The sequence below is a fragment of the Neovison vison genome, chromosome 11, assembly GCF_020171115.1.
Source record: "Neovison vison isolate M4711 chromosome 11, ASM_NN_V1, whole genome shotgun sequence".
Taxonomy (NCBI): domain Eukaryota; kingdom Metazoa; phylum Chordata; class Mammalia; order Carnivora; family Mustelidae; genus Neogale; species Neogale vison.
In genome coordinates this window covers 100649088-100663437 of record NC_058101.1, presented here as the reverse complement: position 1 = coordinate 100663437, position 14350 = coordinate 100649088, and the positions used below count along the sequence as shown (strand labels likewise).

The window sequence follows — 14350 nt, the reverse complement described above, 5'->3', positions numbered from 1 at the left end:
CCACTCTTTCTTTATTCCCTCTTCTGCTTCAGCACATGAATAACAGAGCACTCAAAGAGCTTCATTAGTCGATGGCATGCAAACAGCTGCTCACAGGATTTGCGACTGGATTGATTCTGATGCTGCTGGTATAGACTGACCAGAGCGAAAGGACTGTGCTTTCCAGCTTGGACACATTCCCCCTTTTTTTTTCTTTCCCATCTGATGTATTCATTCAATGTTTGTTTCGTAAATGAAAAGACAGTATCCTTACAGAGTGGCTCTCTGCATTATGATCGAAGTCTTGGTTTATACATGTCTGTATATAAATATAAAATTGCTCTTATTTTTTATTCCTGAAATGCATATTGAATGCGCAAGCTACAAAACAGAGAAAGCATTTAAAAGTAGTACTTTTAAGGGTGATGGCATGTGTAGCATTCCTAATCCATCATTAATCGCAGAGACTGGAAAAATAATAGTTGTTTTATGTATCTGGGAAATGGGTTGTTGTTTTGCTAGGAGTAACTCTTCCTTTCTTGCCAATTTTTGAGGCAAATTTTCAGACCCCCTCTGTGACATATAGTTGAATTCAACTGCCTTTGTAAGACTTAGAGATCCAGAGGCCTGAAACCAAATTATTTGTACCTCAGAGGAGCAGTCACATTGGTGCACAAGGAGGCATGTATTAGGATGGTCTTTGCAGCATTTATTGACAGTAGCTAAAATGACAGCCTGGAAAACACATAAGGGAAAATCACAGGGGAATGGCTAAGTAAGCTCTGAGTTGTTTCTACCACAGACACTATAAACCAGTTAAAAAGAATGAGGTAGAATTCATGTACCAATAAGGACCCATCTCTAAGACATAGCAGTAAAAAACCCCTACTGATCCCTTCTATGTTGTTGGTGGGAATGTAAATTGATCCAGCCACTATGGAAAACAATGTGGACGTTCCTCAGAAAATTAAAAATAAATCCACCACACGTTCTAACAATTCTACTTCACACGCAAAGGAAATGAAAACAGGTTTTGGACGAGATACCTGCATTCCCGTGTTTATCAACAGCATTATTCACAATAGTTATGTGACTATAACTATTCACAATAGTTATGGAAATAACCCAAACACCCACTCACAGATGGATGGGAAAAAAGAATGTAGTGCGTATACACAATGGAATATTATTCAGCCATGAGAAAGGAGAATGGCCACCATTCGCAACTACATGGATGGACCCTGGGCACACCACTCTAAGCGAGGTAAGTCCGAGAAAGACCAGTGCTGTATGTTATCATTTTTATGTAGAATCTAAACAAATAGAGAATCTAAACGAAAATAGAGAGTAAAATGGTAGTTACAAGGGGTTGGGGGGGGCAAGAGTGATAGGTGTTTAAAGCTACAGGCTTGTAATAGACAGTAAATAAGCCATAGATATACAACATACAATATAGTGAACATAGACAATATTGTACAATAATTATGTAATGTGATCGAGATCACTACATTGGCAATGATATTATACTATATACAATATACAGTATATAATATATTATATATATCAAAGTAACACCCTGTATACCTTAAACTTACACAATGTTACAAGTCAAATATATTCAGTAAAAAATGTTTAAAACCATAATATTTATTTTTAAAGCACACTTATACACATAGAACAATACTGCATAGTTTCTACCTAGAAGGTCTATAAAGGAAACAGTAGACTGGTTGTAAAGGAAACACAGTAGACGGGTAAGCCTTCCTTGGGAGAGGCTGGGAAAGACTTGGGATTAAGAATAGTGATGACAGGGTGCCTGGGTGGCTCAGTGGGTTAAAGCCTCTGCTTTCGGCTCGGGTCATGATCCCGGGGTCCTGGGATGGAGCCCCACATCGGGCTCTTTGCTCAGTGGGGAGCCTGCTTCCTCCTCTCTCTCTGCCTGCCTCTCTGCCTACTTGTGATCTCTGTCTGTCAAATAAATAAATAAAATGTTAAAAAAAAAAAAAAAGAATCGTGATGACAGGGGAGTTGAACCTTAAATGTAACATTATCATTTTTCACAAAGAAATTGCATCCACATATTATTTATGTAGCTTAAATTTAAGCTCTTTGAAACACAGTATGAAGAGGTCGAAACATTTTTTTTTTTGCATTGCTCTATTTAACAAATCCTTAATATTATGTCTTAAAAATCAACTTTTCTTCTTCCTGAGGCTTATTTATGCCTGAGGGTTCTATTCTAGTAGAGCAATGGGAGAGGGTGGGTAAACAAACTGGAATTCGAACTACAACACAACAACACAGAATAAAGCATCAATTATCTCCCTTCTCCACCCTTTCTTGGACCTGAGCCCACTACTTCTCAGTGGCCACGCCACCCACCCTGAGAGATACAGAACCCCTAGAACTGTGGGGCCCTTAGAAATCATTGCTTGAACCCCTTGGTGTTAAGGTGCGGGTGCTGGTGTGCTCGGGTTTAATCCACCCCCCGACCCCAAAAACTGTCCTCTACCTTGATTTAAGCCCTCCTCTGGGAGTGAGGCAACCCCGGCCGGCCTCTTCTGTCCAGCTCTGCAAACTTGGCAAGCTCCTCCCATTAATTTTTCTTTTCTTTTCTTCCTTTCTTTCTTTCTTCCTTTCTTTTTGAGATTTTATTTATTTATTTGACAGAGAGAGACAGTGAGAGAGAGAACACAAGCGGGGGGAAGAAGCAGAGGGAGAAGCAGGCTTCCTGCTGAGCAGGGAGTGATGAGGATTCGGGGCTCCATCCCAGGACCCCGGATCATTACCTGAGCCAAAAGCAGACTTAAGCCACCCAGGCAGCCCTCACCCCATTGATTTCAATAGCAAAGAGCTGTTGCTTTGTCAGAGCTGTTTATTTCCATTCGCTGGGGTTGGGGGTGGGGGGGCTGGTCTTTTTGACTGTATTTTCACTATTCCTGTTTTTCAGAAGTTCCTTTAGTTTCTCCATTTCTCCTCCTTCTTTTCTTTGTCTCTTGACCTTTCTCTCCGTCTCTCTGTATGTCTGTCCCTTTCCGAATGCATTCTGTCCCTTAGGGTTCTCTTTACTTTCTCAAAATGTAGTCTATTAAGCAAATTTTTGTTATGATAAATTTCAGTAATACTAATAAAAAAAAAAAAGCCTGTAAAAAAGTTAAGACCAGAAGGTAGATTCAGTTTTAATGAACTGTTCTTCTTTTACCTTGCTTTTATGTTGCTCCTTTTTATCTCTTCATCAAGGAAACTGTATTCCATCAAGCCCCAGGGTATGATAAATAACTTACAAGGATGCACGATTGTACATAACTCTCTTGACAGGGTGACTCACGACACTGATAGGTATTATCTACATTCTTTAAATGGTTTCCTGCAGGGGGAAACCTGTGTGCACCCAGAAATACAAAAGCACAGGAGAATAAAATGTCTAGAGGTGACTTGTTTGGCCCATCCTTATTTCCTTGCAAGAGGTTGCTTAGAAAATGCAACTATTTTCAAAAAGGCATGAGCAACTGAGAAACAGATGTTAGCATTCTGCCTGATCTGGATCCTTCCAGGACGGCTCAGCAAACAGCCCATTTCTCAGGGTGTCGCAACCTTTCATGGGCTCCAAGAAAAAAGGCAGAAGTCCTGTTGGCTGGGAGAGGCATGAATGCACTGCAACTGTGCCTTTCCAACCTTGCTTAAGAAACCTTTTTGCCAAGTGCTTTTCCAAAGAAGTGGGAATTACATTAAGCGACATTTCTCAGGTACCGAATCCTCCCTTTGAACTTGAGTCTTTTGGCATTTTCATTTACTTCTGCTTAAACAGACACATGACCAGTGTTTATCAGTCCAGCACTTGGCTGGGGCCTTCTCCCTTCTAAACCATGAAAGGAAGCTCTGGTAAAATTATGATTCTTTATACCTGACAAGCTGTGACCTGTAGAAAGCTCTGCGTTCTGGCAGAAACACAAAATCAATTGAGTTTCATCTAAACCATTCTTTGGCTTTCAAGACCCTTTGATAAATCTCAGACGGAAATTCTTCAGTCCCACAGAAGCTCAGGAGGGTAACCATACACTTTGATTTTTTTTACTTTATCATGTAATTGAAGTGGCATTTTTATTGATCAGTTGCTCACTGGATCAGTGGTTTTATTAATCTGCTTTTCTAGTCAAATAACCTGACAGGACTTCATTTAAAACTGATTGTAATGTCTGTAACAGGCCTTCACTTCAGCAGCGACCATAGGTGACTGGAGTCAGCATTCTATGACAAAGCCCACACCCAACAGAATACAGATCCAGTCAAGTTGGGAAAACTGGGAAACTTAACATGGCCGCCATTGTCAGCTTCCCCAGTCAACAGCAACAACCTGGTTGTTTGGCTTAGCGGGAGGGTAAGGGAGAAAACTAATCCACCCTCCACACTCCAGCAACAATGATCTTTCTAAAATACTAATTCTGTCATGCCTATACCTTGCACAAACCCCGCTGCTTTGGGGACAAAGATCAAAAAACTCACCCGAGCCTCCAAGATCTTCCAACACTCATCTCCCTTTCTAGTCTCATCCCTTGCCCCTCACACTGTAAACGCTGCCACCTGAACTCCTTACAGCTGAAGAAGTTCATCAGCCTCACTCTAACTTCTTGGCTTTTAAGCATGACAGTCCTTCTACGTAGAATACACTCGCTATTCCTCAGGGGCTAATCCTTATTTGCCCTTCAGGACAGCTTTAACTCCAGACTTTTCAGAAGTTCTTGATATCTAACACACCATTTTGAAATCTCCTTCTATCTTTGATGCTTGATTGTAAATTCCTTGAGAAAAGGGACTGTGTCTTAGACATCAGTGTTTAACTCTATTGCAATATAATTCATAATACATTACACAAAATTTCTCCACTCCAGATTGTTTATCCTCTCTGGAAATATGCTGTGTGGGGTCTTGTCTTCCCAGCCAGAAAAACATCCATGAGCGCTTGGTTTGCGCATTCACAACACAGAGCAATTTGGGAACACATAGTAGTCATTCCGCAAGTATTTGCTTCTGGGTAGCAGGTACTCAGAATTCAATGAATCTGGGGTATCACTGATGGTGAGATGCGTCAGTATTTTATCTACCATTAAGAAACCAGGTAAAGCCTCCAAAATTATGACTTAATGCTTATTGAAGCTATGACACTCTTTTCTTACTACTTAGACATTTTTCTATTTGGTTTAAGAGAACTGTTTGGTCATAGATATTTATCCTATCATTCTTACACATACATAAAAAGGAAAATATAAGCAAAATAAATTGATTCCATTTTCTAAACGTTTTCATATTCAGAGTCTAACTCTGCTGCATCACATTTTTTAATTCAGAAAGGTCCGCGTCCATGATGTTTCCCCCGATATCATCTGTGCCAACTGAGTGTTGGTGTTGTACCATTTTCTTTTTTTTTCTTTTGTTGACAGAAAGAGAGAGCACAGACAAGTGGGGGAGTGGGAGAGGGAGAAGCAGGCTTCCTGCTGAGGAGGGAACCCCATGTGGGGCTGCATCCCAGGACCCTGGGATCATGACCTGAGCCGAAAGTAGACGCTTAACCGACTGAGCCACCAAAGGCCTTACTGTTGTACCATTTTCTTAAAAGAGTGCTCTACTAATATCTCTTGGATTTTCTTCCAAGCCATTGACACCACCCATTTTGCAGGTTTGGGGGCCAGTGACCTGTTGATCTTATCAAGTGTTAGATTTCAAATGACCACAATTCATGTGCTTTCCTCAAATGGTCCTTAAAAGTCAGTTGACAAAAAAAGAAGCACTCAGTTATCCAACGGTTCCATAGGGAATGACAGCCAAGTGTACACTATGTTTGCTCTGGCTGACAGCAATGGAAACCACAGTCAATGCGAAAACCTACCACAATTTTCGAGTTAATAAAATGTGAATAAATACCTTGCTTAGAACTGATGCAATAGAAAAGTCTGTGCTTAGTAGGTGTTGTTGAGTGAATGAGACTAGCAGAGAAACAGATGTTGGAAGAACGTTGCCTTTGCCACATCTTTTTCCTCCCCATTTGGAGTCTAGGGTGACTTCCTTGTGCACTGATACACATATGCTTGAAAAGCATATCTTTCTTCGTGGATGGAGAAGGTAGTGAATGTTGCAGTCTACGCACACTTGGTTCTCTGTGTTCCATTGATGGCCATTCCTTCCAGTTTGGAAAACGCTGGATAATTTTTTTAACTTAAAAATTTTAAAATTTTATTTTTAATTTAATACATTTTATTTATTAAATATAATACAATACAATATATTATATTATATAAAAGTCTGTGCTTAGTAGGTGTTGTTGAGTGAGTGAGACTAACAGAGAAACATTTGGAAAAATGGTTCTAGGAAGTTAATCCCCAAGGTATAAATAATTTCATATACAGTTTCTACTTTCATTGACTGAACATATACTGTATACCAACCATAACGCTTGGTTCTTTTTTATACATTATCTCATTCAACGATATGTACATAATTTCCAGGTGGTATAGTCAGTTTCCGGAGTGAAATGTTAATCTACTTATGTATCACTCTGTCTCCAGAATTCTCCATTCACCTGGAAATTACTCATATCAAATATCACAAGCAAAATTGATTTTTATAACTGCATAATCAGAAAATATCTTCAAATCACCAAGGAAATTATTAGTTTTATTGTCAAAGATATTCTATAATAATTCCTGAAAAGTGATCACTGATGTCAGGCTTATTTTTTAATTAAAATATTTAATTAACTTGAAGTTTCCGTACGGTTTCAAAAATGAACTATTAAATCGAAATGCAAAGACAGATTGAAACTTGAAGATGGGACAAACAGCTAGAAAAGTTATTTCTAGCCTTGGCTTTGAAAAAGTCTGGAATGTTGCAAATAGTTTCAAGAGGTATTTTTAAATTGCTAGAACAATTATTGAAACAAAATCAAGTTAATTCTCTTGGACTTAAAAATATAGGCCTTCTAAGGTAGGAATTAGGAGACTGGGTGTTACACTCCAAAGGCAGAGAATTAACCGAGTTGAGTAAAACCTCTGCCCACCCAAATTTAAGAGCAAATCTAAAACCAGAAGGGGTGTCTGTACCTGTGTGTCTGTTTCATTAATGGATCAGTGTTATTGAAAGCACATTGGATAATGAATCTTTGAGCAGAGAGATTGTCCCATTATCTGTTAATCTCCTCTTCCTTCCAGCCACAGAGCCTTGGCCCCACCAAATGGCCCAGAGACAGCTCTGACCTGTGTGCAAACAATCCCACTCACACCATTCCCCAGCATTATTGGAAATTTGGGGGGTTGACATCTGAGGAAGGAGTGGGAAAAGCTCCCTGGCAGGCCTGACAGTATGGAGGCTAATTTCCAAAGGGCAGAGTAATAAAATGTCATTCACTCACACAAACCCCTGTGGTTTTCAAAGCAAGAGTCAATGTGTTTTCTGCTACAATCTTAGACGGACAATTAGTGGAGGGGGAAAGGGGCGGAGGCCTGAAACCTTGCCAGTGCGTAAATGTACCTGCTACAAAGATCAGTCTTTAGCTCACTTTCCTGGTCACCAGGGATAATGTGGATGGTGGTCAGAAGCTCTGTGTCCATATGGTGAGGGTTCTGCTTTGGGGTTTTGTTTGTTTGTTTTTCATATTAGAGAGGGCAGCTCTCAATCTGACAGCCAGACTAATCTACATAGCAGCACAAAGGCTTGCATTCTGCAATGAGTTCCCAGTTGAAATGGAAATATCCTTACTAATTACCTGAGCGGGACTTTCTGACCGGGTCTGGAGATTAGAGGGATTTATTCACCTGCGAAAGGCCAAGGAGAGACAAGTCCACTCCTTTGGAGAAAAAGATAATCTACAAAAGCAAGGGGAAAAAAGGAAGGGGGAGGGAGGAGAGACTCTCCGGGACAGAGCTCCAGGGTTGTTGCTGGCCTGTTTTTGTCCCATATTGGGGCTTACCTGCTGGCAGTCCTGGTGGGCACACACAGGGTACCTAGAGAACACAATACTTTTAGGGGCCCACGAAAATGTTTTTATTTTTTTATAAATCAGTGGGGTAAAAATGAACTTTTAGGTTGAGGAACATATTGTAACATATAATACTAATCTATCTCTTTTTAATTCAAAATTATATTTAATTTTTAATTTAATACATTTTATTTATTAACTATAATAAATACAATATATTATATTATATTATTATAATATAATACTACTCCTAAAGAAAATGGATGCTTTCCAGTCTACCTGCCTAAATAGGGAAGTCACCAGAAAATAAGGTAAGTAGGTGAAGAAGGAAGGACTACCGCGTAGAGCACATCAGCTCCCGATTCACCTGTTACCCACTGCAAATAAAACTCATTAGGGCCAAATTTCAGAGTTGGCTGTCCTGGGAGATGAGGCAGTATGTTATCAAAACAAACATCAAAAAAATATAGGGCCCTACCCTCAAGGAACTAGAGTTTAGTGGATAAAAGTCACGTACATAAATGATACATGAAAATGAACATCAATGAAGAGGAAAGAAGTACTATGTGGGGACTGATAGAGAAGTTAACTAGAATCCAGATTCTCCTTGGTGATGAGATGAGTTTTAAATATAGGCCATGGTCATCGTGAATGATGATGGATTACCCACTCTCGTCTGTGGTCTATTGAGAAAATTGCGTGACTTCTGTTAAAACCCAGCACAGAGGCTAGTTAAACATTTGAACTGGAGAAGTCCTGCAGGTTCTAAAGAAAAAGGATACCTGTAAGCTGGGTGGTAAAAGAAAGGAATAACTGAACTCTCATCCTATAGAGCTGTGAAGGGAGAAACAGGATACTCTATGGGTTTGGTTCAAGGCCTTCTTTTATCTGAAAATGTCCAAGAACATTTGTTGTGTGATTGACTTGCAGAAATTCTAAGAGGAGAAAATGGAGAGAGCCACTATCTGGCTCCTATTTAGAGAACAACAGAAGCAAAATGGTTACCTTCTTAAAATACAGCCCATGTCATTATTAGAACAAGGATTACAGAGGGAAAAGCACGGAGTCCATTTGTGCCAATTTTAGTTTGGGCTTAAATGGTGAGGTTGGAGGCAAGAGGTGGAGCCAGGGAGTGGTAAAGCATTAAATACCCAACCATGACTAATCTTTGAGTTTAGCCTGAATGAATTCACTCTGCAAACATAGGTGTCATCAAAACATACCTTATGCAAGGCCTGAATGGGAAGCATGTCACAACATATAACCACAAATCCATTCTTTGTCTGCAAGGTCATAATCAACTATGTCTGTGGTGCAACATTTGGTATGGTCCAGTGATCCGGAATGGTTGCCCCAGGTGATTTCAACTTTGATGAAAAGAGACAAAGGTAAGCGTTTATTAATTGTGTTGTTAAAAGTGAATCTGTGCAAAGAGTTAGTTGTTGTTATTGTTGTTATTTTTAATTCAAAGTATGTGCTATGGCAGAATACAGCTCCCTTTTAGGACAGACCCGGATTCATATTCTAGGTCTGTACTGAGCCGGCTACACGAGGCACAATTACTTTATCTTAAAATGAAGCCCCATCTAACGCTCCAGTGCTATTACACTGTTTGGTTATTGTGAAGAGCTGAAAGGCACTTTCCTCTGCAAAGGTGGGAGAGCATCTGAGAAAAAAAGTAAGACACCATTAAATCCACTTACCACTGCATGTGAGAAAGAAAAATAATGAATTAAGTAGGGATTCTGTGAATTTATTTCCTACTCCCTTCTTTATCCACTAATCCCAGCTTTCAAAAAAAAATAAGTGAATATATTAACTGTAAAAAAAAAAAATCTACCAGGTGGGGGTGACCCATAGGACATTCAAACTTAGTACTTTTCCACTGAGCCCACACACCAAAGAAGGCACACAGTTGGAAGTTTTGACACATGTGTGTGGTATTCTGAAAATGGGCAACGTATTTAAGAGACCGAACTATATAAATGAGCTATTAGAGTTTGGTCTAGGCCAGGGTTTCTCCACCTCAGAGCTTTTAAAATTCTGGACCAGATAATTCTTGGTTGTCAGGGACTGTGATGCACCCTGCAGGATGGTTAACAGCATCGCTGGCCTAGAGTCCATGCTGGTAGCAAACTGCTCCCCTCTCAGCTGGGATCCCCAGAAATGTCTCCAGCTACGGTCAAATGTCCCCTGCAGGACAAAATCACCCTCAGTTAAAAATCACGGTCTGAACAAAAGGGTGAAGTGGATTATGACATTTGCTTTTGATACGTCTGTTCCCACTACCTTTCCTGCTCCTTATCCCAGTCTTTTTTTTTATTCATGCACTCCACAGATATTTATTAAATGACAACTGTGTGGCGGGCACTATACTAAGAGATGAGGATAAAGCAGTGAACAAGAAGGAATGGTCCCAGCATTCATGCAGTTTACAGTTTTGTTAGCAAGACAATGTGAAGAAAATAATTATAAAATAATATGTACAAAGTATACAAAATCCAGCATGTTATAGGCTGAAGATTATAAAACGTACAATAATATGAACAAAACCGAAGTTCAGGGAACCTGTGTAGATACAGACGGCCCCTCCTTCCCCTGTTAGTGTTATGCTTAGTGTCACAGTGAATGGTTTAGTAGACAGAAACCCACAAAGGAATGGTAGTGGGAAAAGAGCAGAACAAGAAAAACTTTGGAAGGCAAAATTTAGACAGATGAAATGAACTTAATGAACTAGAGGAAATTGAAATAAGACTTAAAACAAAACATAGCATCCTGATGCTGAGTAACACTGAGGTCAGAGAGGAAAACCTAAAACTTCCACAGAAGAAAAAGAAAAAAACAAGCAGATCACATACCAGGATACATGAATTAGGAAGTCATCAGCCCTCTCGCTGGCAGCACTTACAGCTGGAAGAAAATAAGCAATACCTTAGAAGTTCTCAATTAGCAATAATTGCGCCTCGGATAAACCTCATTGGCTACGATACTGCCACTGCGCAAAGCTTACCTTCGAAGTTCTGAAGGAAGACTCTTCCAACCAAGAATTCTGTACTCAGCCAAACTGTTTCATGACTAAGAGATAGAATGAAGACATTTCAAGACATTCTCTCAGATTACTTCCTATATGTTCTAGTTTTATATTGCTATAACAAATGACCTCAAAACTTAGTGGCTTAAAACAACTACATGTCACATTTCTAAGAATTTGAACAGAGCACAGAGAGACCAATCATCCCTGACCTTCAGTGTCTGATATCTCGGATGGGATGACCAGAATATCTAGGAGCTGGCCCTACCATTTTTCTCTTCATACATAGCCTTTCAACATGTTTGGCATGGGCTAGCTCACAGAAGATTAGCTGGACTTCTTACATGTTTCCAAGACAACAAAACAGAAACAGTTTTCTTAAAGACCAGGATTTGAACTGTCATACTCTATTGGCCAAAGAGTCATAGGCCAGGAGAGGAAGGGGGGGAAAAGACCTCTCTCAATGCACTAAACCAGTTCTTAGATAGACCAAGGGGTGTTGTGTAGCCAGCAAGTTTGGGATTGAGTTGAAAAGTAAAAGGATCTGCATAGAATGATAAAATAATCTACTTTATACCTAATAAAGAGAAACCAAATGGATGAAAATTTCATGACACACTGATGTGATTTTAATTGAAATGACAAGGACGGGACATGAGCTTAAATGCATTTAAGAAATCTCTCTGAACTGCTTTGTAGAGGATGTCTTGTGTGGGACAAGCATGGAAGCAGGAAAACCAGCTGGACACTTACTTGGAGTAAGAGAGTAAAGGTAGAGAATAAGAGAAATGGGCAATTGATTTTGGAAGGTTAGCCAAATAGATTTGCTGGTGGGTTGGACATGGGAATAAAAGAAAGAATCAAGGATGATTTCTAGGTTTTTAGCTTGATGAACTACACGGACACTGATGTCATTCACTGAAATGGGAAAGAAAAGGAAAGATTTGGGAAGGAAATCAAAAATTCTAGCTTGAAATGATTATAAGTTATCAAATTTCATATCAAGTAGGAGGCTGGCTATGTAAACATGGAGGTTAGTGGAGCTGATGAAATACGTTTGGAAATCATCATCTGGGTGGTTTGCGAAACCATGGAAATGGTGAAGAGTGTCTAGAAGGGGGACCGAGATAGAAAAGAATAAAGAAGCTAAGACCAAGCCTTTGGAATGCTCAGAAATTTGGGAGTTGAGCAAAGAAGGAATATCCAAACGAAGGAAGACAAAAGCTGTCAACAATAAAGAAAATAACCAGAAGAACATAGTGTCAGGGAAGCCACATGTGTTTTTAAGAACAAGAAAATGGTTTATATGCTGACTGGTCAGTGAGATAATATCATAAGGAATGCTGGGTCTTGTATTTGGCTAGTTGGGATCTCCATAAATCTTGTGACAATGGAAACCGCAGTAGAACAGGTTGAGGAGGAATGGCATAGGAGGGGTTAGAAACAATAAGATTCGAAGCAGTGGGTTGAGATAGAATAAGGAGCCAGAATTCCCTTAGGGGGAAAAAAAACAGATCCAGTGACTCTTACTCTTTTCCTGAGTGATACAGAATTAGGAAAATATATACATCAAGGTGACTTGCGATGACTTGATCCAAAAGCTATTGTAGGAGAGGCAAGCAGCTAGGCAAAGCTATTGTAGGAGAGCCACAGCTAGCCCTGATGCTAAGATAGAAGGTAAGTGTGATGGTATTTCTGGAATGGGAAGAAGAAAGCTGAATGAGTCCTGATCTACCCACACTTCAGTTTACGTAGCAGCCTCATGAACAGTGTGGGTGTGAAGCAAAAAGTTCTGGTTGCTAAGAACCGTAACATGAAAGGATTAGCCAGATTCTGGCCGTAAAGTCTCTTGTGATTGGGCATAACCCAAGAAAAAATAATTTTCCCTTGAAAAAATTCTGTGAATGAGAAAGACTTTTCTCTACCCACTTAGTCCTGGTCATAGTCAGGACTTAGTCTCGCCTGTCCTGGTCTGGACTTAACTTTCAGAAATAGCCAGGGAGAACCAACCAGGAGCATTAGCAATTCCAAGGCTCTCCGATCCCACCAGCTCAGTGGAAATTAACAAAGCCAAAGCCATTAGCTTCACCTTGAGATTGCTTAGACTAGGCAAGAGTTTTAGACCTGAGGGGCCTGGCTACTGGGCCTGGGGACATTCTTCTTCTTCTTTTTCTTCTTCTTCTCCTTCTCCTCCCCCTCCCCCCCTCCTCCTTCTTTTTCTTCTTCTCTTTTTTTAAGATTTTATTTGAGTGAGAAAGAACATGAACAAGCAGGGTGGGCAGGGGGGAAGTTGAGGAGGGAGGCCAGAGAGGGGGAAAGAGAGACGCAAATTCCCTGTTAAGTTCAGAGGGGGGGGGGCCGATGCCAGGACCCCAAGATCATGACCTGAGCCAAAGTCAAACACTTAACCCACTGAGCCATCCAGGTGCCCCTGAGAAACTTCCTCATTGACTTGAGGCAGTCCCCAAAATCAAGAGCCCTCTCCCTGTCGTCAGCGCACACAGAACCAACAGGACCTACTCCTCAAGTTACAAACATGCACTCAGGGATGCATGATAAAGAAGCAGAGGCTAGAGCTGTGGAGTGATATGTGCTGTCCTTCCAGACTTTGTTATTTCTGATGTGTTATTTGAACATAAGGAGTGCAAGGAGATTTGGCAGTTACACGGGGTTTCTTAACGGCTTGTTCACTTTCCCTTTTCCCTTGATCTATGTCCAATCTCTGGACAGTATCATCTAAAATGAGGCCCTGTTCCCACCCAATTTCAAGTCAAGTGCATTTTTGCAATAATTATAGAAAGGGATCAATCTGAACATGATTACTGGCACATACTCAAGACTCACTAAATGTTGGTCTTTGGAAGTTAAATGAGTGAAGCACTGTATAGTACACAGGCCATGAGCAGGGAGAAAGTCACAGTTGGTTGGTTGATATCAAAACGGATGTCTTACATCACACTTATTTCCCTAACATCTGTTTTGAGATATAATTACAAGCCATACAACTCACCCACTTAACATGTGCAATTCAGTGATTTTTTTAGTAACTGTATGAACTTGTATAACCATCACCACAGTCCCCAATTAGAACATCTCCCTCACCCTGTAAAAACCCCCATACTCATTTGCAATCATATCCACTTCACCCCAAGGCCAGGTCACTGCTAATTTACCATTTGTCTCCATAGATTTGCCTTTTTAGGATACTTCCTATAAATGGGATCGTAAGACACAGTCTTTTGCATCTGGCTTATTCCATGTATCACAGCGTTTCTGAGGTTCATCCATGTTCTAGAAAGTTCCTTTCTATTACTAAATAGCATTCCATTGTATGGACGTACCACATTTGTTTATCCCTTCACCAGTTCATG

General features: G+C 40.2%; 1 pseudogene; it reads right to left on the bottom strand.

The window, feature by feature from the left end:
• Window positions 1-10721: 10721 nt before the first annotated feature.
• LOC122890623 lies at window positions 10722-10955 on the bottom strand (annotated as a pseudogene).
• Window positions 10956-14350: the final 3395 nt, after the last annotated feature.